This window comes from Canis aureus, chromosome 13 (genome assembly GCF_053574225.1).
Source record: "Canis aureus isolate CA01 chromosome 13, VMU_Caureus_v.1.0, whole genome shotgun sequence".
NCBI classification, from domain to species: Eukaryota; Metazoa; Chordata; class Mammalia; order Carnivora; family Canidae; genus Canis; species Canis aureus.
The window spans coordinates 46277798-46302090 of NC_135623.1; the positions used below are offsets into that span (position 1 = coordinate 46277798).

Here is a 24293-nt window from a genome sequence, read left to right on the forward strand (position 1 = left end):
GGACTCGATCCAGGTCTCCAGGATCAGGCCCTGGACTGAAGGTGGCGCTAAGCCACTAGGCCACTGGGGCTGCCCGGGCTCTGTCTTTTGCAGAGCAATCTAGGGGAAGCATTCATAAGAAGAACGTTTCTGTGTCATTTGCAAAACCCAGAGTCACCATGTGACTCTGCCCCTCATATGAAAGATGAACTAGGTTTCTTTTGGGGCAAAGAGATATATTTATGTCCTTTGCACCCTGGGTCCTCGAAATACTGCTTTCCTTCTCACCCCATGGCCACTCCTGAAATTCCAGCTGCAGCCATCAGCTGTTACACAGGGATGCTCTTTTTGTCTCCTTGGTTTCTGTTTGGGGCCTCTAGGCATGGTTGGCCTGATCAGAATGCTCTTGTGGCTTGTAGAGTGTGGGCCTCTCTCCCATGTCCTCATGATGCCACCCTTCTTGCTTTGATGTCTCTAGCTGCTGCCACTGAACAACTCTTTGTTTCCACTCATCCTGCTCCCTTGGGAGTCCTTCAGGCCAGATTACACCCTGGTGAGGATCCAAGAGCAATAGCCTATCTTGTTTCCTTTTGTTGCTAAACTTGTGATGGTTTCACTTACCTCATGCTCATCTCTTCTTCTGATGTTTTTTTAATCTTATAATTTTTTTCATTGTCTTGCTTTATAGAGGATATGGCATCATGAACCACAATCAAATCATTTTCTAAAAAACAGGCAAGATATAAATCATTAGTAAATAGACTATTCAATACATTGTACCATATATACTATTTGTACCAACAACATTTAAAAAAAAGAAGATGAAAGAGTAAGGGATCTGGTTCATAAACATGTTACCACATGTGACAATAGCAACCCGTACACATGCCTCACTTTCCATTCAGAAAATGTGCATGTGTACTCATATGTATGCATGTGCATGGGTTGCTATTTAAACTCACATGTGTGCATAGGTGACATGAAAAATATGATTATTGGCACCTGGAACTGCATCATTCTGTTGAATTCCCTTGAAAACAGTTTTTAAAAGATTCCAGCAGCTCTACTGTAACCACCTAATGTTTGTTCTGGAATGAAAACCCCTAATCATGGCATCCAACTTTTCCAAATACTTCCCTCATTGACCTGATGGACATCAGGTTCCTGAACCCAGGAATTCTGTTAGGGACAGAGAGCCCCCAAGCCTGCCACTCTGTGTCCCAGGAGGAGGCCTCTGGATGCCAGTGCTCCCTACATAGACTAGACCCTGGTCACCTTTATCCCCACCTGCAATTCTGCTTGGGAAGTAGGAGAAGGAAGGGTGGGTCTCCTCATGCCCAGAATACACCTGGCCAACCTCCTGGTGTGGGGCAAGGAAATCAAGTCTCCCTCTCTAAGCTTCCTGGCATCATTCCCAAGAGGACCCAGGGCACCACCACCCTACTTGAAGCTGGAGCGATGACTACTGCCAGGTGTGCCACCCACAAGTCCCAGAGGAACGAGCTGAACAGATCCTGCATCTCTGTTAATAAACTTTTATTTTTTTGAAAATTTGTTTTCTGTTAAATTCTTAAAAACTCGCCCATTTAACTAACCCGCCAATAACAGCCCCTTATTTACATGACTAATTTTTTTTTTTTTTACTTCTCATTCTGTATTATGAGAAGGAGAGTTGAAGTTTAGATGACTACGAGACTATACCTTAATTTTCCCCCTTCCCATCAATATTGTACTTGGGAAAATTTGAAACCTAGAGAAAAATTAGAAGGATAGTGTCGTGTGTAACGAACACCCATATACCTTCCACCTAGATTCACTAATTCTTAGCATTTGGCCACAGTTTCATTCTCTCTCCCCAGATCTACGTGTACTCCCCGCCCCCAACCCGAACCACGTGAAAATGACTTTCATCATCTTGACTTTTCATCAACTAAATACTTTAGCAAATCGTTTCCTAAGAATGAGGACATTCTTCTACACAACAGGCACGTTCAGAAAATGGGGCATTGTACAATATTATCATCACATATATAGATCTTTGTATTGAATTTCTTAAATCATCCCAGTAATGCCACTTAGAATTTTTTTTTTTAATCCAGGATCTAATCAAAGATCACATGCTATATTTAGTTGTCATGACTCTTGGGTCTCCTTACTCTGATCCGGCATGGCCGCTCAGCCTTCTCTTTGGCGGGGAGGGGATCTTTTATGAAATTACCATTTTTTAAAGAGTCCAAGTCAATTTTTTTTTTTTTTTGCATTTGTCTGATTCTTTTTTCTTTCATGATTAAATTTGGGTTAAGCATTTTTGGCAAGAACACTGCAAGGTGATGCTGCCTTCTCTTAAAAACAGTTTTTAAAAGATTCCAGCAACTCTATTTTAACCACAAACTTTTTGTTCTAGAAAGAAAACTGCTAACTTACATTAATTTTTAAACACACACACGTTATTGATGCTTCCAAGTTTGTCGCCACATCCCACTTCTGCACATATATCACAAATTATGGAGAGCGTGTAAAACAAAAGGAAATCCAACACCATGAAAATTGGTAGACCCACATTCTGAAGGGATTGCATCTAAATTAAGTCCTGACTAGTTCTCTTGGACCCTGTTTCTGATGGATACCTGCATTGTTTGGCCAGCAACCTTCCTTTCAAAGAGCCACTACTCCCCACTCCACGTGGCCCTGGTTGGCTGTCCATCATGGGACTCAACTTCCCTACTGTGGGGTTTGGTTCAAGGGTAAGTAGGATATGACCTGAACAGCACCATGGTCTTCCCTGAGAAATTGTGGATTCTGGAAAAGAACATCTCTTTCTTCTCCTGGGATCATGAGATAAAGCATAACCCTGGCTAGACCCATTTGTGGTCCTCTTTCTGATATAAAGGGGCAGATTTTACAGCAGAAGAGAATAGCATTCCCACATGCAAGGTGAAGCAGTGGCAAGCTGCTGGGATAAACAGGTTGAGAGAGAGAGGGAGTTAATCCATGTGACATTATTTTAGTCCATGGACCTAGCCATGTCTGAAATTGGTTAGATCCTCTAAGGGTTCCTCCCTGCCCCTCTCAACCCCAAGCTAGTTTGAGCTGGGTTTGTCTCCCACAATTGAGTTTTGACTAATGCACACGTGATTTAAGGACGTGGTTAGAAGAACCTCAGGGATATTTTTCTTTGTGACTGTGAGAACCTTGCCAAGTCAGTGAGGAGGCCCCAGTTCTTGGGTCATACATGAGGGATGATAATCCCCACAGCAGGGTCGTGCGGATTAAGGAGGGAACTCAGCGAGTCTGTCATAGTGCCTGCCTCATGTTAGGAGGTGTACGAAAGCCCAGGGCATCTGCCAGCCTGCTGCCATTTGCTCTGTGTCCTTGACCACACTCTCCCCCTCTGCCCAGACTGAGTCAGACTCTGCTGAGAACAGTGCTTGGTCAGGTAGTAGTCATTGCTCACTGTCATCATCGTGGTTGTATTCTCTTCATTTGTCCTATAAATGCAGCAACACCAACAGAACATTGAATATGTCGTGAGGGTACTCAGCGTTGGTTAGGTCATTACTGTTCCGGGTGGGAGAGCAGCCATGGGTGAGGCTAAGTGCAACTTCACTGCACTGATGTTTTTGGCTGCAGGCACTTCCAGCTTGAGCTAAACCTGAAGCTGGGTGGTTAGGCAGAAGGGGGAGGGGCAGGAAGAAAAAAATGTTGGGGTTGATATTTAAAAAATTTTTTTTGCTACCATTTGCATTTGTTTTTGGTCTCATTTGTCCTCTTTCTGCAATGATTTCCAGAAGGAAGTTTGCTGTGTCAGAATCCACAAAAGCCGTGTGTATCTGTTGCTGTCAAAGGGACCAGGGTTCAAATAGTCTTTCAGAAAAGTAAAGTTCCCAGAGAAGAAATCATGGAGGTTCCTTAAGCACCTTGACAACTCAGGCCTATAACAGGGATCCAGGGATCACAAAGGCCTGCACAACTGCAGCACTGTCTTGGCTTTTGCTCTACTCACCCTAGCCACTGCTAAGCAGGCCCCCCCCCAGACAGGAGAAAACAGATGTCCTGGCTTACCTCACACCTGGAAGATGAGTAGAGGTGACACAGCATTGCTGGCTGGGCAGGCTGTCCTTGGCATGAATTCGTACCCATTCTGTGGTGTGTCTGAAGTAGGGAGTGAGGGTGCAGCTCAGACCTCTCCTGCCCGAGCAATCTCCCTCGTGTGGAAAGAATCTGCCCAGTGTGTCTTGTGGAAGCCAATCAATGCAGTTTCCCAACTTCCTGGGTATTTGGGGGTTGAGTGATTGTAAGCTCAGGGTTGGAGGCAGGTGTTTTGATCATACCTCGGTTTCAAGGGTCCTGATGGAAGAGTAATCTTTTTTTTTTTTTTTTCTACTTGAATTTACTTGCAGAGGAGAAAGACCAGTGGCATGAGGCTGGCGGAACCTATTCCCTTGAGGAGGTATTAGATGTCCCCAGGATGGAGTTGGTGCTAAGGTCAGAGGTCCAGCACACGAATTCTGCCCCAAAACAATGACTGTCTCACTGGTCTGAGGCAGGAGTGGTTTGAATATGGTGCAGTTCACCTTCCAGGTGCTCCCAAGAGTCCTTCTCCCAAGGAGAAGCTACAAATAAAAACCCGAGAGCTGTTCTCACACCTCTCTGTGAGCGTCTGGAACAGTCAGCAAGGCTTGAGCCATGATTGGGGAAAGACCCAAGTGCACAGCAAGAACAGTTGCTCTTTGCAGCAGAGTCACTGTGGGCCTCACTGTGAGACATCAGGGGTCGATGCAGGGAGCATGAAGGGTGGTGGCCGCCACCATAGCCGCCTGGAGGGACCTGAGGGCAGCTTTTGTGGGTCCCCAGGTCTCCGTGAGCCCAGGTGGTCAATGGCATGATGGAGACAGTGCTCCAGGGGCCCCAAAAGGAGTACTGCACCGGCCTTGGTGGCCAAGAGCTGGACAGAGATGGTCCATGATGCGCTGGGATGGTGGGGGCCAGAGGGAACATGGAATCCCGTATTGGTGAGCTCATAAGTGCTCTTGCCCCCCCGGGCTTCCCAGTAATAATCGGGACAGGAGAGTGGGACAGATGTAGAGCAATACGATTTATTACTGTAAATGTAACCCCAGTCTTCCCTTTTTTTCTCCCAGGAATGGAGGTGAAAGGGGATGTGTGGGTTCTGCCCATAATTTCAGGTTGACTTCTCCTGATAATAAACAGCTGGTGCTACCGAAGAGGAGAAAGGATAGAGGGTTGTTGCACTGAACTGGCTGGGAAGCAGAATCTGGAGGAAGCTGGAGCTGGTGCCCTGGTGCTCCAGACAGCATCAAGGAATCACAGGTGGTCTTAGGGAGATCAGTTTGTGGCTTTCCCTTAATTCCCCTGAGGACCCGGAGTCTAGAGGTAGGTTTGGAAATGTCCAGGGATTTGTAAGCAAAGCTTCAGGGGGAAGGTTCGAGGCCGAAGTAAGAGGCTAGTAAGAGGAATGGTCCTATGGGAATCAATGTCAGGTTTCAGGGCATTACCCACTAGTCTCATTCCCATAACTAACAACAAAGGGAATTAAAGGGGAGGGAGTAATACTCAGATGGCTCCAATACAGGCTTTTTGGAAACACTATTTGTTTCCAAATGGTGTCGGATCATCTGCAAACAATCTATTATTCCCTCGTGAGACTACTTTGTATGCAGGGGTGTAAATCCAGAACACGATTGCTAAAGCCATAAAAGCTAGTTTTCTGATTTTCCTTTTCTGATTTAGTTCTTGGGAGACCCAGTGTGGCCCAGTACAAAGGGCTTTTACATTGTAATCACACCCTGGTGAGCTCTCCATTTGCCAGCTTCTCTGCCCTTGAGGAGATCACAGGACACTGCTCAGCCTCAGTCCTGTGGCCCCGAGAAAACGTGGGCAATGACATTTGCTGAGTTCCTGTTAGTGTGTCAAACAATTCTAGGTTTGCGCAGGAGGACACAGCCCAGCAGCTCAAACCCCAATCACAGCGGTGACCAGTTTTAAATCGTTTGAGCCTTGGTTTATCTACTGAGCTAAGATGGCTCAATATCTCAGAGAAAAGCCACTCTGGTGCTCGGGTTAGACTTTAAGCTCTAGAGGATCATGGTTATGCCTCATCCCACATCCAGAAAACCCCAGAGCGGACAGGAAATGGAGCTGAGCTGTCGTGACACCGTCTCATTCTAGTTGGTACCCTCGATCACCCCTAGAGTCATCTGCATGGCTGCACCTTGTGGCCGAGGTTCCGCAACATCTGGTTTCACCCTGGAGTGGGATTATGCAGAGCCGCATGAGAAGGAGGTAAGATTTAACATGTAAGACTTAAAGGTGGAGGAGGGGGTTAGCGCCACAATGCAGGGAGAGCAGAGCAACAGCCCAGGCAAAGGGAAGAGCCAGTATGGGCAAATGGAGGGAGGAGAGTTACAGACTCTTTGCTTAGAAATAAAGGGATGTCCTCAGTGTGGCTGGAGCTTATGCCACATGATAGCTAACACTGACCCTTCTCCCACTGGAGCCATCGGAGTGGCTAAAGGCACATCCTGGGTAAGGCCCCAACCTGAATCCTGGCTGTGCTGGTTACTTATCACCTGTGTGATCTAGAACCAGTTATTTCCCGCAACTTGCCCGTCTCAATGAAAAAAGGAGGACATTAATAATCTACCTTGAAGACCTGAGAATTAAAATGCTGGAAGGCTGTTAGTGCAGCCCTCAGCAATGCAGCTTGTACCGGATAAATGTTCATTTTAACCACCATCATCGTCCTCAACAGGTAATATCCATTCAAGGATAAAGCAGTGAGTCATTGCAACAGGCACTTGAACCACGTTTAGCGGATGCCAAAGCAAGCAGTCATCTTAGAACCAGAGATTTCCAAGGCGATACAAAGGGATGCTATCTGTAGCTCTTCACTCGGCCCAAAGCTGTGACCTGGCCCGAGAGGTCAGAGCCTGGGTTGGGATGCCGGCCCCCTGCCCCAGCACAATGCATCCTATAGCATATGCCGGGTGCTGCAGATAAGCAGGAGGGTTCATCTGGAAGGAGGTTGTAGAGACTGTTGTCCTGCATAAGAGCCATTGTTCTGGATGGTAATGTTGACTCCAGAGCCTTCCTGCCCTGTGAACTTATCTCCTATTTCTTGTGTTTCTTCATCTTTAAAAGGAGATGCTCTACTTAAGTCTCAAGGTTGCTGTGCTCACCAGACAAATGACCCAAGGCAGCGGACACAGAATTGCTGCGATTAGTACTGGGGGCACCATTACCTAACAGCAGGCAATTCTTGGACGACCTGCTTTTCTCAGAGAGCAGAAGTGCCACCTGCCCATGATATAAATATCTCGGGGAAGCTGAATTATTTATTTATTATAGACTTGGGTTCACAGGGAAGGAAATTGGTTTCCGTAAAACGATCACATTGATTGGCTTAAATGGCAGGAACAGCACTCTCCTGTCCTTACTTTCAGACCCTGGGCCAAGTTCAGGCGTGAGGGGGCACATTAGAGATGTACCTTCCCACCTGCAGACCAATACGGGGGTCAGAAAGTCAATGAAATCATCCTAACCCGTGAGTGCTGGGAACCTACATCAGCTAAAACATTGATCTTGGTTCTGCGACATAAGAGGGCAAAGCTAAACAGGTGCGTGCTCTCCCAGGTAGTGGCATCACCCTGGCTTGTGTCCCAGCCTTGGGGATATGCAACCAGGGGAAGGCACATGGAGCCCACGGACAGGAAAAGACAGGAAATGGATATTTATTCAGTGTCCTTGGGGCCAGACACCCCATCTGGCAATGTCACACAGGCAGCTTGCCTGATGTCTTTTCATTTCTGGGGGGGTTAAGTTCCTTACTTCTTGTCTGCAGGTTCTTCAACTGCTCAGTGGCTATAGTTGCCGGAACTTGGATCTGACTCAAAGGACTGGCATCCTTAGTCATCCTCAACCTGACCAGTCAGTCAACAAACACCCATTGAACTGCTGGTATGTGCTGGGCAGGGAAGATGCAGAGACCCTCCAGGCAGATTCTCTGGCCCTCAGAGAGCTCACAGGGTACAAGGGACAGATGACCTACACATTACCCCGCAGGCTGCAGAGGATGTGGTCCGAGGGACATTCACATTCACTGTGAATCTTAATCTCTAGGGCTTTAAGACTCCTTATTTTTGGGTGTCCCTTCTAAATACATACTGATCTTTTTTTTTTTAAATCTTTATTTTTTTTTTAAATTTTTATGATAGTCACAGAGAGAGAGAGAGAGGCAGAGACACAGGCAGAGAGAGAAGCAGGCTCCATTCACTGGGAGCCCGACGTGGGATTCGATCCCGGGTCTCCAGGATCACGCCCTGGGCCAAAGGCAGGCGCTAAACTGCTGCGCCACCCAGGCATACTGATCTTTATGCCTGAATCTGCATTCATAATTTTGTATTATTTTTCTTAAAGAGGGCACCCCCCCCACCCCGCCAACTTATATAAGATCAGAAGCCACTAAGCCTGGACTCGACCCCCTGGCAGGATGGAGTGTGAGCACCAAGGACATGGGGATAAAACAAGTGTAGGGGCCAGGAAAGTTCGCAGGAGCTGATGCATGAGATAACACTTGAGCAAGAGGAGCTCCACTACGCAGAGGAGGTCAGGTGTGTGGGGGGAAGGAGGACAGGTGAGAATATGTCCATTTCTCAGGAAGCCATGAGCTGGGTGGTTGTTGAGAAAGGCCTGTTGACTGTAGGGGTGGCCAGAGTGGACCGGGGGAGGGGGGCGCTGCTGAGGGAGGGGTGGAGAGATGTTGACCAGAGAAGCAAAGGGCTTTTGTGCTGAATACTCTATAGAACTTTAACTTTCATCCTTTGAGCCGGAAGCAACTGTGGAAGGGTTTTTAGGACTCCTTTTTAAAGCATTTTTTACAAGCTTTCCACCGGTAACCAGATATAGGCTGGCCTGGAGTGATGGTGACTGACTGTTACCTGGGCCTCTGCATCCTGGAAAACCCTTCTGGCCCAGAGAAACCAGGACAGTTGGTCACCCTCCTGGAGGAGGAGGGGGGCCCAAGCAAGAGTTGGTGCCCTGAGTGCTGTCCCCTGAGCTCCAGAGTCTTCATGCTGACAGCTACCCACCTGAAGCTCCACTTGGATGTCCATTTGGCATCTCACAGTGTGTTTAACACCTCATGGCCTTTGTGCTTGCTGTTCCCTCTGCTAGAAATGCAGTTCCCCATCCCTCGTGGTTCATGCCTTCACCTCCTTCAGGTCTTCACTCAGTCTCGCTCTCCCCAAGACCTGCCCTGGGCCCATGCCCCTGCTGCTCCCATCCCTCGTGGTTCATGCCTTCACCTCCTTCAGGTCTTCACTCAGCTTTACTCTCCCACTGAAGCCTGCCCTGAGCCCATGCCCCTACTGTTTACCCAGATACCTCATGGTTCACCCCTGTACCTCCTTCAGGTCTTCACTCAGCTTTACTCTCCCATTGAAGCCTGTCCTTAGCCTATGCCCCTACTGTTTACCCAGATACCTCATGGTTCACCTCTGCACTTCCTTCAGGGCTTCACTCCCACTGAGGCCTGCCCTGAGCCTACACCCCTGCTGTTCTCTATCCCTATCCTTGTTTTGCATGTCACTCTGAGAGAGCATGGAAACCCTACATCCCCTTACCCATATTGGCTTGTCCTGAGTTACACCCTCTGACGAACCAGTGATCCAGGGAGATGGTCCTCTGAGTTCCATGAGCAAACCAACTGAGCCTGAAGAGGGGCTTGTCAAACCCTCTGACTCAGCCAGTTGGTCTGAGGCACAGGTGACAACCAGGACTTGGCTGTTGGCATCTGAAGTGGAGCAGTCAGTTTCATAGGCCTGGTCCCCCTTAATCTGTGGACTCTGAGGCTACCTCCTGGTAGATAGTGTCAGAATTGAAGTGAATGGTAGGACACCCAGTTGGGTGGGATAAGTGGATGTTGAACGAAGCACCTGCACTAGAAAGGATGAGAATCTGAACTAGGAAGAGAGCACATAGAAAACCTACTCAGGAGGGTTCACGAATGATAGAACTTGTTGGAAAGAAAAGACATCAAGAGTCCAGACCCATCACAAATACATTAACACAAATAAGTCAGTTTAGAATTAATAAGAGTTTACATTTCGTTTGTAAAAAATAGAGCCAGTGCTTTTTTGAAGCAATTTCCTTTCCCTTGGAGGAAGGGCAGACATTTGTGCGTGCTTGTCCTGTGAAAGGAGCCCCTTGCTCTCCCCGCGGGTAAGGATCGCCAGCAAGCTGGAAGCTTTGTTTCAGGAAAGCAGATCCTTCCCCCTCTGCCCTCTTTCCTGTCACAGTATTGAGCAGCCTTCAGGGAATGCAGGGTTTTGCAGTTCAAACCTCCCTGTTGACTCTCCAGAAGCAAACTTCTTGAAAGGCCTTTGTGGGTGGCCCTGTTTGCTGCTGGAATGTGTGGGGGCATATTGCTGTTTTCACAGGGTCTGTTTCATATGTTCAACTCATAAAGTTATTATTTTCCCCCTAGTACCACCTCCTAGTCTCCCTACGCAGTCCTCTTGGGCTTGCACCTGCTCCCCTGCCCGGCCCTTGGGCCCCCACCCTGTGCTCTGGGCTCTCTGTCTCTCCTGCATGTGCAGCAGGCTGTGTGCATCATTCCGCTGGTTTCACGGCCGCTGCGTGAGGTGCACGTCCCCCCTCCTCCGGGGCAGGCTGATCCTGACAGGCTGAGCAGCTAACAGGTGCTGCCAGCACCCTGCCCCACGGCCCTCAGGGCTTCACCACTCTGGCAGGCCCTGGCTGGCTCCCCACAGCCACAGAGCTGGCCACGGCGCTGGGGAATCAGACTCATTCCCCTCCTGACCCCCCACTAGTTGTTAACTGCCATGGATGGGAGCCGGTGCATAAACACCCCGGCTTCCTTACTCCTTACTGGGGATAGGACTGAGCAGCATTCTTATGCTACCTCCCAGAGACTCTAGGAGGATTATGCTCCTGTGGCCCAGAGGTAACTATTTTACTAACGTACTTTCTTTTTCTTTTTAAGTTTTTATTTAAATTCCAGTTAGTTAACATACAGTGTAGTATTGGTTTTGGGTACACAGTAGAGCAATTCAACAATTCCAGACATCGCCCAGTGCGCATCACAGGTGCCCTCCTTAATTCCCTTCATCTGTTTGATACCTTCCTCCCACCCCCAGGAACCATCAGTTTGTTCTCTGTAATGAAGAGTCTGGTTTTTGGTTGTCTCTATTTCCCTTTGTTTGTTTTGTTTCTCAAATCCCACATATGAGTGACATTCATATGCTATTTGTCTTTCTCTGATTGACTTAATTTGCTTTGCGTAATACTCTCCAGCTCTATCCATGTCATTGCAAATGGAAAAATGGCAAGATTATGTTCTTTTTTTATAGTGGAATACTATTCCATATATATATATATATATATAAAATAGTATTATATATATATAATTCCATTATATATATATATATATCTCACATCTCTATTCACTCATCAGCCAATGGACAACTGGGCTGTTTCCATAATTTGGCTGTTGTAGATGCTGCTGCTATAAACAGCTGGGTGCATGTATCCCTTTGAATTAGAATTTTTGTATTCTTTGGCTAAATACCTGGTAGTGTAATTGCAGGACCATAGTGTAGTTCTATTTGTAATTTTTGAGGAACCTCCATACTTTTTCCACAGTGGCTACGCCAGTTTGTATTCCCACCGACAATGTAAGAGGATTTCCTCTTTCTCCACATCCTTGCCAACACCTGTAATTTCTTGTGTTGTTGATTTCAGCCATTCTGACAGGTGTGAGGTGATATCTCATTGTAGTTTTGATTTGTATTTTCCTGATGGTGAGTGATGTCAAGCATCTTTTCATGTCTGTTGGTCATCTGGATGTCTTCCTTGGAAAAATGTCCATTCATGTCTTCTGCCCATTTTTAAATCAAATTATTCATTTTTAAGTTGTTGAATTATATGTTCTTTATGTATTTTTGATCCTAGCCCTTTATCACATTTGTCAATCGAAAATATCTTCTCCCATTCCATAACATTGCCTTTTAGTTTTGTTGTTTCCTTTGCTGTGCAGAAATGTTTTCTGTTTTTTGTTTTTGTTTTTCATGTAGGCCCAATAGTTTATTTTTGCTTTTCTTTCCCTTGCCTTAGGAGACCTATCTAGAAAAGAGTTGCTATGTCTGATGAAAAATTATTGCCTGTGCTCTCTTCAAGGACTTTTATGGTCTCACATTTCAAGTCTCACATTTAAGAATTCAATCCACTTTGAGTTCATTTTGCAAATGGTGAAAGAGAATGGTCTAGTATCATTCTTCTGCATGTGGCTGTTGGGTTTTCCCCACCATTTGTTGAAGAGACTGTCTTTTTCCCATTGGATATTCTTTCCTGCTTTGTCAAAGATTAATTGGCCATACAATTGTGGGTTCATTTCTGGGTTTTCTGTTCTATTGATGTATGTGTCTATTTTTGTGCTTTCATCATGCTGTTTTGATCACCGTGGCTTTATAATATAACCTGAAGTCCAGAGTTGTGCTGCCTCTAGCTTTGCTTTTCTTTTTCAAGATTGCTCTAGCTATTAATTTTTTTTTAATTTTTTGGTTCCATACAAATTATAGGATTGTTCTGGTTCTGTGAAGAATGCTATTGGTATTTTGATAAGAATTGCATTACATATGTAGATTGCTTTGGGTAGTATAGACATTTTAACAAAATTTGTTCTGGGATCCCTGGGTGGCGCAGCGGTTTGGCGCCTGCCTTTGGCCCAGGGTGTGATCCTGGAGACCCGGGATCGAATCCCACATCAGGCTCCCGGTGCACGGAGCCTGCTTCTCCCTCTGCCTATGTCTCTGCCTCTCTCTCTCTCTCTCTCTGTGACTATCATAAATAAATAAAAATTAAAAAAAAAAACGAAAAAACAAAATTTGTTCTAATCCATGATCATGGAATGTTTTTCCATTGTTTTGTGCTGTCTTTGATTTCTTTCATCAGTGTTTTATAGTTTTCAGAGTATAGATTTTTCATTTCTTTGGTTAGGTTTATTCCTAGGTATCTTATTACTTTGGTGCAATTGTAAATGAGATTGATTCCTTAATTTCTCTTTCTGCTGCTTTGTTATTGGTGTATAGAAATGCAGATTTCTGTACATTGATTTTGTATCCTGCAACTTTACTGAATTTGTTTATCAGTTCTAGCAGTATTTTGGTGGAGTCTTTTGGGTTTTCTGTATATGGTGTCATGTCATGCGCAAATAGCGGACGTTTTACTTCTTGCTGATTTGGACTCATTTTATTTCTTTATGTTGTCTGGTTGCTGTGGCTGAGACTTCTAGTATATGTTGAATAAAAGCAGTGAGAGTGAACATCCCTGTCTTGTTCTTGACCATAGAGGAAAAGCTCTCTGTTTATCCCCATTGAGGATGATGTTAGCTGTGGGTTTTTCATAGATGGCCTTTAGTATGTTGAGGTTATGTTCCCTCTGAACCTACTTGGTTGAGGGTTTTTATTATGAACGGATGTTGTACTTGTCAATGTTTTTTTGCATCTATTGAAATGATTATATGGTTCTTATCCTTTCCTTTATTAATGTTCTGTATCAAGTTGATTGATTTGCAAATATTGAACCACCCTTGTAACCCAGGAATAAATCCCACTTGATGTGGTAAATGATTTTTTTTTAATACATGTTCAGTTTGGTAGAATTTTGTTGAGGATATTTTCATCTATATTTATCAGAGATATTGGCCATAGTTCTCTTTTTTGTGGTGTCTTTATCTGATTTTGGCATCAGGGTAATGTTGGCCTCATAGAATGAATTTGGGAATTTTCCTTCCTTTTCTAGTTTTTGAAGGACTTTAAGAAGAAAAGGTATTAGCGCTTCTTTAAATGTTTGGTAGAATTCAAGCCCTGGACTTTTGTTTGTTGGGAGTTTTTGGATTACTGATTCAATTTCTTTGCTGGTTATAGGTCTGTCCAAGTTTTCTATTTCTTCCAGTTCAATTTTCATAGATTATATGATTCTAGGAATTTATCCATTTCTTGTAAGTTGTCCAATTTGTTGGCATATAGTTTTTCATAATATTCTCTTATAATTGTTTGTATTTCTGTGGTTTTAGCTATTATTTCTCCTCTCTCATTTGTGATTTTATTTATGTGAGTCCTTTCTCTTTTCTTTTGATCAATCTGGCTAGGTTTATCAATTTTATTAATTTTTTCAAAGAACTAGCTCCTGGTTTCATTGATCTGTTCTATTGTTTTTGTAGTTTCTATATCATCTATTTCTGCTCTAATCTTTATCATTTCCTTTCTTCTGCTGGCTTTAGGCTTAATTTATTATTCTTTTCCAGCTACTTTAGATGTAAGGTTTGGTTGTCTGAGATTTTTCTTGCTTCTTAAGGTAGGCCTGTATTGCTATAAACTTCCTTCTTCGAACCACTTTTCTGAATCCCAAAGGTTTTGAAACATTGTGTTTTCATTTTCATTTATTTCCATATAGTTTTTTTTTTTATCTCTGGGTTGACCCATTCATTGTTTAGTAACATGGTAACCTCCATATATTTGTTTTCTTTCCAAATTTTTTCTTGTGGTTAACTTCTGGTTTTGAAGCGATGTAGTCAGAAAAGGTACATGGTATGACTCCAACCTTCATGAATTTGTTGAGGTCTGTTTTGCAGTCTAATATGTGATCTTTTCTGGAGAATGTTCTACCTGTATTTGAAAAAAAAAAAAAAACATGTATTCTGCTGTTTTAGGATGAAATGTTCTGAAAATATCTGTTAAATCCATCTGATCCAGTGTGTCATTCCAGGCCATTGTTTCCTTGTTGATTTTCTGTTTGGAAGATCTATTCATTGATTTAAGAGGGATGTTAAAGTCTCCAACTATTACTGTATTACTATAATTTGTTCTTTTATGTTTATTATTGGTTTATATGTATTCGAGTGCTCCTGTGTTGGGAACATAAATGTTTACAATTGCTGTATGTTCTTGTTGGATTGTCCCTTTCATTATTAGATAGTGCCCTTCTCTGCCTCCTGTTACAGTCTTTGTTTTAAGTCTAGTTTGTCTGATATAAGTACTGCTACTCTGGCTTTCTTCTGACATCCAGTTGCATGATAAACATTTCTTTATCCTCTTACTTTCAATCTGCAGATGACTTTAGGTCTAAAATGAGTCTTTATAGGCAGCAAATAGATGGGTCTTTTTTTTTTTAATCCATTCTCATACCCTATGTCTTTTGATTGGAGTATTTAGTCCATTTACATTCAAAGTAATTATTGATAGGTATGTATTTATTACCATTTTATTACTTGTTTTGTGGTTGTTTCTGGAGATTTTCTCTGATACTTTCTTATCTTTTTCATGGTTTGCTGGTTTTCTTTTTTTTTCCTTTTTTTTTTTATTGGTGTTCAATTTACCAACATACAGAATAACCCCCAGTGCCCGTTACCCAATCACTCCCACCCCCCACTCTCCTCCCCTTCTACCACCCCTAGTTCGTTTCCCAGAGTTAGCAGTCTTTACGTTCTGTCTCCCTTTCTGATATTTCCCACACATTTCTTCTCCCTTCCCTTATATTCCCTTTCACTATTATTTATATTCCCCACATGAATGAGAACATATAATGTTTGTCCTTCGACTGACTTACTTCACTCAGCATAATACCCTCCAGTTCCATCCACGTTGAAGCAAATGGTGGGTATTTGTCATTTCTAATAGCTGAGTAATATTCCATTGTATACATAAGCCACATCTTCTTTATCCACTCATCTTTCGCTGGTTTTCTTTAGAGATGTGTTTAGATTTGTCTTTATTTTTTGCATGTTTGTTAGTAGTTTTTGATTTGTGGTTACCATTAGGTTTGTATATAACATCTGCTTAAAGCAGTCCATGTTAGTTGATGGTTGTTTAAGCTTGAGCATATTCTTTACTCCTGTCTTCCACACTTTTTAGGTATAAGCTGTCATATTTTACATCCTTTTATTTTGTGATTTCCTTCACTGATTTTTTTAATAGAAATATTCATTTTACTGCATACTGTCACTTTTGGTCTTTCTTTTCCACTTGTAATATCCCCTTCAGTATTTCTTGCAAGGCTGGTTTAGTGGTCATGAACTCCTTTCATTTTCATTTGTCTGCAAAGCTCTTTATTTTTCCTTCTATTTTGAATGTTAGCCTTGGTGGATAGAGTATTCTTGGCTGCAGATTCTTCCCATTCAGCATTTAGAATAGATCATTCCCATCCCTTCTGGCTTGGAAAGTTTCTGCTGAAAAATCTGCTAATAGCCTTATAGGTTTCCTCTTATAAGTATTTTTCCCTTAAGAATTTCCTTATCACCATATTTTGCCCATTTAATTACAATATGTCTTGGCATGGATCTGTTTCTGTTGATTTTGTTGGGGGTTCTCTGTGTCTCCTGGATCTGGATATCTGTTTCTTTCCTCAAATTAAGGAAGTTTTGAGGTATTATTTCTTCAAATGAATGTTCTACCCCCATTTCTCTCTTCTTCTTCTTCTGGGACTCCTATATGAATATTATTATGTTTAATGGAGTCACTGAGTTTCCTAAGTTTATTCTCATTTTGCATAATTATTTTCTCTCTTTTGTTCAGTTTCATTGCTTTTCATTACTTTGTCTTCTAGGTCATTAATCATTCCTCTGCTTCCTCCTGCCTGCTGTTCATTGCATCAAGAATGTTTCTACTCTCCATTTATTGCACTCTTCATCTCTGATTTATTCTTTCTTAAATCTTTTATCTCTGTGATAGAGGTCTCACTGATGTCTTTCATTCTTTTCTCAAGTCCAGTGAGTATCCTAACTCTATATACCAATGTAGTAGAAAGGACGTGGGTAATCCCAGGTACCATCTGAGTCATACTTAATGCATTTATTTCATATCAGTGATGACTTCTATAGGTGTAACACTCATAACCTCTGGGATAAAGTATTACAATGATCATACCTATTGTTTTGACACCACTCTTTTGATAAGACATAAAAATCCCTGCCTTTAGAAAGTTATAGTAGCATATGATATGGACCAAAATTAAGTATAATAACAACATTTATATGGTACTTACTATGTACCAGCCTCTATTTCAAGTTCTCACAACAGCTTTATAAGAAGATAGATGCTATTATTATCTCCATCTACATCTGAGGAAACAGAGGCATAAAGGGGTTTACAACTTGCCCAGGCTCACACACAGAACACATGGCAGGCCTTCCCTCCAGGAAAAGATCCAGTTGAAGCTGATGGAGGGTGAGTCAAGAAAGGCACCTAGAAAATGTCTTAGCTGGATAGAAGGGAAAGAATGTGAGGGAAAGGTTTAATTGTATAGGAAAAAAAAAGAGCAAAGATCCAGATTGTTTCATTTAAAAATTCAGGGCCAGCTTTTTTGCAAAATAAGGAATTAGGAGATATTTATAATTTGCACCTTTGCACCTGTTTCTTTTTTTTTTTTTAAAGATTTTATTTATTTATTCATGAGAGACAGAGAGAGAGACAGAGAGAATGAGAGAGAGAGAGAGAAAGAGAGAGAGAGAGAGGCAAAGACACAGGCAGAGGGAGAAGCAGGCTCCACGCAGGGAGCCCGATGTGGGACTCGATCCCAGGACCCCACGATCACACCCTGGGCCGAAGGCAGGCGCTAAACCACTGAGCCACCTAGGGATCCCATGCACCTGTTTCAATGTCCAACCAGTACCCTCATGGCTCCCTTATATTCCAGTGCCCTCCATTTATTTACATCTTGGACAGTGTTTGTGCCAAACCTGTGGCTCTAGTCTCACACTTGACTGAAATGTCTCACTTCCTTCCCTGGTTCCCAGGGGGCCTAGAACACACAAGAGCAATGCATGCTAGTGTATTAGTCACTTCTCCCTTTTAGAGATTGCCCCTTCCAAAGGGTGTTTGGATTTTAAGCAGAGGAATTTAGAAAATAGGAATAAAAACCTTTAGCCAAAGGAATATTTTGGCTTCCAACTTCCCATATCATTATAGGCATAGAGATACAGAATAACCTAGATGCTTTGATAAAAAATACTTGTGGGGCGGGGGGATCCTTGGGTGGCTCAGCGATTTGGCACCTGCCTTTGGTCCAGGGCATGATCCTGGAGTCCTGGGACTGAGACCTATGTCAGGCTCCTTGCATGGAGCCTGCTTCTCCCTCTGCCTGTGTCTCTGCCATTCTCTCTCTCTCTCTCTCTCTCTCTCTCTCTCTGTGTGTGCCTCATGAATAAATGAATAAAATCTTTTTTTTAAAAAAGGAAAATACTTGTGGGTAGTATTCACTAAATGTTTACTGTGAGCAAGTTGTGTCTAATGTTAATATGCTGTGGCAGAGACTATTACTTTCCTCCCAATACCTGTTATTTATTTCTTACATATTAAAAGAAATCTTGGTTTTTAGTTAGGTATATGGCTGACTGGAAAAAAAAAATTCCAGCTTCCTTTGCAGTTGGAATGGCCATATGGTCAAATTCTGGCCAATGGGATGTAAATATGTGTCACATGAAGTTGCTTGAGAAATGTCCTTACAGGAAGAATGCATGCCCTTCTTTGTGCCTGCCTCTTTCCTGCTGGCTATAGTGTGTACCTGATAGGGATGCTGGATATTGTAATTCATAATAAGAAATATATATTTGGTCTTTGTTACTGTTTCTGGCACAAAGCTCCTAAAACCCTTAGAATTTCCTAAGGGATGAGAGTGATAAAGGTGTCTTTTGTTATCTTAATGAGTGATTTTTTAGAGCATCTAAGATAGGGGCTGGTTGCCAGGAGAACCAATCCTGTGATTAGAGGATCGGAACTTTTAGTGATACCCTCCTTGATCTCCAGGGAGGAGGGAGTGGCTGGAGGTTGAAGCAATGACCAATGACCCAGGATTAATCAATCATGCTTATGTAATTAAGCCTCTGTAAACCCCCAAAAGTACAGGGTTTAGAGAGCTTCTAGGTTGGTGAACACATGGAGATTTGGGAGAGAATGTCACTCTTTGAGAGAGCATAGAAACTCTATATCCCCTTGCCCATATCTGGCTGGTCTTGAGTTACATCCTCTGATAAACCAGTGATCTAGTAAGATGTTTCTCTGAGTTCTGTGAGCAAATTAATTGAACCTGAGAAGGGGTTTGTGGGACCCTCTGATTCACAGCCAGTTGATCAGAAGCACTTGGACTTGGCTGTTAGCATCTGAACTGGAGGAGGGGTCAGTCTCATAGGACTGGTCCCTTAACTTTTGTGTTCTGACAGTATCTCCTGGTAGATGGTGTCAGAATTGAACTGAATTGTAGGACACCCAGTTGGTGTCCAAGAATTGCTTAGTGGTATAGGGACTGCCCCTCACACACACACATACTGGAATTGGGTGTAGAACCCTTAAATGCTCAAGCAGCTATCCTGGCCCATGATGTTTGATACCATGTGCTAGGATGGCAGAGTCACATGCTGAGATGCTTCTCCTAAATTCACCAATCACCTACATCACTCCTCCTCCTTTGAGGATCAGAGGAAAGCCAGGAATGTGAGTCTAATGGAAGTTCTCCAAAAGGAAACATGAGGAATGGGGAATTAGTGTTACACAGCATAGTACTTTTTTAAATCTTAATTTTATTCTGTGAAACTAAAGTAATATAGTAAGTGTAAAGCTAGGACTCTGGTTCAATTCAGCCTGATTCTAAAACCTGTGTGCTTAACCATGACGTAGACTGCATAGGTTACCATTGCTAATAGTAGTATGCTAGTAAACAGTTAACAATCAGCTGCAGGTGGAAGAGAGAACCATTATTTTTAGTGTTTGCCTGTTTCCTTGGAGTAAATAGTGCCACCATGTCAATTTTAAGTCACCAACAGTTCAACAACTGACTTGCAAAATTCCTGAAAATTTAACAGTCTGCCCTTGTATGCCCATATGAACCAGCTCTGGAACACCTCTGAAACATACTTAGCTGAGCCTAAGAGGAATGGCTCCAGGCAAACAGCAAGATATTTCCAGCTGTGCTTCTTAACACCCAGATTTTATGGTTTGGGGTCTAATTAAGGTAACAGCATTTCAGAGCAAGTAGAACACCTGGTGACCCCTCATGATGTTGGACAGGAAATTATTAGAGAGGCATGGCTTGACTTATGCCTCTGAGGAGCTATGTGGGAGTGTCCTAGCTTCCCTGTTTCTTTTTGATGGACAATCCATTTTCAGAGAGACCACAAGTAGCCAGTGATTCTTCTAGCCAAAAAAAATTTCAAGTATTCCTCCTGTTGACAAAATACTAAGAATAGTACCCTTTAAGAATGCCTTTTCTGGAGCTGAGGGATTTTAGTTCTGCAGAGAGAAGCAGGACCAGAGTGCTTGAAGAGGGGTGTGGAGAGCTCTGTTGTCACAATTCACAGTTGACATCTTGCAGGGCATGTTGGAGGGATGCAATGCTTCCTCCAGTAATCAATGGAGGGCTGAAGCTCAATGAGGACTAGAATTTGAGCAAGTACTGAGAGGAAAGATTAAGACTCTTTTGTAAGGTGTCTGTGGTGACAAGGGCAATGCAGGGCGCACGGATGAGGATTTGGACAAAACCTGCCCAGGGAAAGTTCTTTTACCACATCCTTAGGAGGAAGGCTGGAAACTGTTATTGGAACCCACTGTACCTCCTCTGTAGTGTGTGGATGGTAAGTTTATGTCAGCGCTATAAATAGTGCTCCTAACAGAGTGGGCTCAATCACGCTCAATAAATCATTTTGTTAACTACACAAACTCCTGAGTTGAAGAAACTCTTAAGCCTCATTGAATACAGATTCTAGACGTAGAGGCTCCTGCTAAAGGTGAGAGGTTCTCCATGTGAACAAAACAAGGCCATCAGCCCCTCCTAGGATTCTAGCTCAACTGAAACCAAATCCTGTCTTTCTGGTTACATAAGCAGGATGTTTTGACCTAGCTCTGTTCTCCTTCACATCCCTCTGCTCCCTAAGAGACTCTGTTCCAAGGTCCCAATGTTTTTGATACAGCTCACTTGTTTTGAATCTGTTTTATTACTCCCAAGGTTGAACTGCAAATTTCAATTTTCTAGTGATGGTGTAGTGCTTGTCCAGTGACAGGATTGTAGACATTTTACATGGAGGTATTGGAGAGTGAGGGTCTTGTCCTCTGGTCCCACCAGGTCCCTATTCTTGAGGCAATAATACTTGCCTATTAATCCATGAACTAGCCTCAGAGGGACCATGAACTTCTAATTTGCATGGGTCATGTCACTATGTCTTTTTTTTTTTTTTTAGGGTAGTGGGTCTATCAGATTCTAAAAGTATTTTGTGACCCCTCCATCACAAATTAAGATGTGCTGAAATTATTCTTACCTTTTGAAAAATGTGGGCATTTGACTTTGAATTACATCCTCTTTTTGACTCCCTTTCCATTGGCATTTCCTTAAACTTAGAAATGTGAGCTGTCATCTGCATTCTGTCTACGTGATCGTCCTATCACTATCCTCCTCTTCCTCCTTATTAATTTTATTTTAGGGCTTTTCAGAGAAGACTCTTGAAAAGTAAGTAAACAGATAAAGAGATGACATCAAAAGTAGTATTTCTGATCTAAGTCATAGGGTATGTCATGTAAACAATATTTACGTTCTAATGAGAAGCCACATTGCACTCTGGAAATCAGAGCAAGCATTTGTGAGTGGTGACCATGTGCTGGTTTCATGCTAACCCTTGATGTGGATTATCTCATGAACATGGCAGTCCTTTGAAGTGGGTACTGTCATTAACCTCATTTTATAGTTGAGGAAAGTGAAGCTTACAGTGTATGAGTAACTTGCATAGGTCTTCAGCCTGGATCTGACTCCAAAGCCCAAGCATTTAACCACTGCCCTGATTACAGCTTTTTTCTGCATCTAAAGAGGATCCCTTTTCTTTTTCTACAGGCTATGAGGGTATGGATCACAAGAAGGAACCTTGAAACTAAGTAGGATTTTTTTCCTTGCCAACTTTGATTTTAAAATATTTCTAACTACGGAAAAGTTGTGAGAAGCATACAATGAACATCCACATATCCTTCATGTCAATTCACCAGTATGCACATTTTACCTATACAGATAGATCTTTTCTTAACCATACAAAAATATGTAGCAGATGTCATGACATCTCATTCCTAAATTCTTCAACATGCATTTCCTAAGAAGAAGGTTGTTCTACATTTACAATACTATGATCACATACAAGAAAATGAACAATTCTCTACTATGTTCCAATATATGGGCTATTTTTATATTTCTGTAGCTTTTCCTAAAAATACCTTTTATTCCTATTTTCATTTCTTTTTTTGTTTTTGACCCAGGATCTAATCAAGTTTTATGAATTGCATTTTCTTGTGATGAGTCTCTAGTCTGCTTAAATCAGAAAAGAACCTCTGCTTCACTCTGTTACCCATTATATTGACATTTGAAGAGTCTGAGCCAATTGTGTTGTAGTCTGCATCACACTGTGCATTTGCTTTGTTGTTTCCTCATGATTAAATGCTTATTAAACATTTTTGGCTGGAAAGTGTCTAGGTGATGTTTTATTGCATCAAATTGGTAGGTACCTCATGCCAGGTTGTCCCACTATTTGTTGTATGAAGTTTGATCACTTGATTAGGCTGATGGTCACAGATCTTTTCATTGTTAAGGTTACTTTCCCCATGTAATGAATAACTTGTGATTATTTGAGATTTTGTGAATGTTCTGCTTCTCAACTGTCCTTCATCCAATGGTTTTAGTATCTATTGATGATTTGCTTTAATCAATTAATATATGGAAGGTGACAAACTATGGGTTTTTTTTCCTATTCTTCTTACACTTTCTTTTTTTTTTTCTGCTAACATTATTCTTTTAAAAAAGCTTCTCCTCCTCTTTTGAGTATCACTATGGGATCATAATTTCTTAAAATTAATTCAATGCTTCTTTATCCTTTTGACATTGCCCCATTAATCTTTGAGTACTTCTTTGACATCTGGCCCAAGATGTCTTGATATTACCTTTTATGTTCCCTGCCCCAGACCTGGAACCATGTCTATAAGAAATCCTAGTTTCCTTGAGTGGGAAATGGCATTTACAAAGAACTCTGTGAGGTATGCTCGTTACTATTTGAGTATCATTGCTTCTGGCCCTTTTAATAGATTAAGTAGAAAAAAATTAAATGATGACTTCATAATGATTCCTCAATTAAAATAGAAATCAACCCAAAACCCTAATCCCCCATTCCACATATGTACTTTCCTTATCCCACAGTGAAAACCTTGGTTTTCAACATCAATAGATTTACTTGTTTATACTGTCATACAATAAGCACAATATGGTTTCAGAAACATAACCAATAACTCTGTCAATGATAAACCTATTAAGTTCAAGATGTGTTTGCAATTATTTTGGTCTTAAAATATATTCTATTATGAATATATAGTCTGGGGCACCTGGGTGGCTCAGTTGGTTAAACATACCTTTGGCTCAGGTCATGATCCCAGGGTCCTGGGATGGAGCCCTGCATCTGGCTCCTTGCACAGCAGGGAGCCTGCTTCTCCCTTTCCCTCTGCCTGTCACTCACCTTGCTTGTGCTCTCTCTCTCTCTCTTTCTCTCTCTAATAAATAAATAAATAAATAAATAAATATTAAAAATGTACAATCAGTATTATATTTAAAAGTTACTTGAATGAATTTATTATTCTATGTAGCTATCTTATTGTAGATTCACTTCTTTCTGTAGTCAATGTTAAGGTTTCCTTCTTATTTAATTTTATGATTTGGAGACACCTGGGTAGCTCAGTGGTTGTGTGTCTGCCTTTGCCTCAGGTTGTGATTCCAGGGTCCAGGATTGAGTCCGACAACGGGCTCCCTGCATGGAGCCTGCTTCTCCCTCTGCCTATGTTTTCTGCCGCTCTCTGTGTCTCTCATGAATAAAAGAATAAAATCTTTTAAAAAATTATGATTTGATTAAATAACATTTATACAGCTTAAAAATTAAGATTAGTAAAAACATTCTACTAAGAATAGTCTTTCTAGCACCCCTATTCCTTACATCCCACCAGCTGCCCCCATGGGGAGTTTTTTTTTATTTATCTTTCCTGACTTTCTTTTTGCAAAAATAAGGAAATAGATACACATACATTTAAATTTCTTCCTTCTTATAGAAAAGAACAAACTATGAACACTCTCGTACTTTGTTTTTTATCACTTGCCAGTATGTCCTGCAAATTATTTTATATCAGTTATAGAGATCTTCTTCATTCTTTTGGATGGCTGTGTAGTAATCCATCATGTAGCTGTACCATAATTTATTTATAATGCCCTGTAGATGG

The 24293-nt window shown here is 42.2% G+C and overlaps 1 long non-coding RNA gene across 1 annotated transcript; it reads left to right on the forward strand.

The window, feature by feature from the left end:
• Window positions 1-4975: 4975 nt before the first annotated feature.
• LOC144282416 (uncharacterized) lies at window positions 4976-23920 on the forward strand. Its single transcript, XR_013350857.1, has 3 exons — window positions 4976-6282; window positions 7841-7956; window positions 21886-23920. It is a non-coding gene; the product is annotated as an uncharacterized LOC144282416 (long non-coding RNA).
• The last annotated feature ends 373 nt before the right edge of the window (window positions 23921-24293 follow it).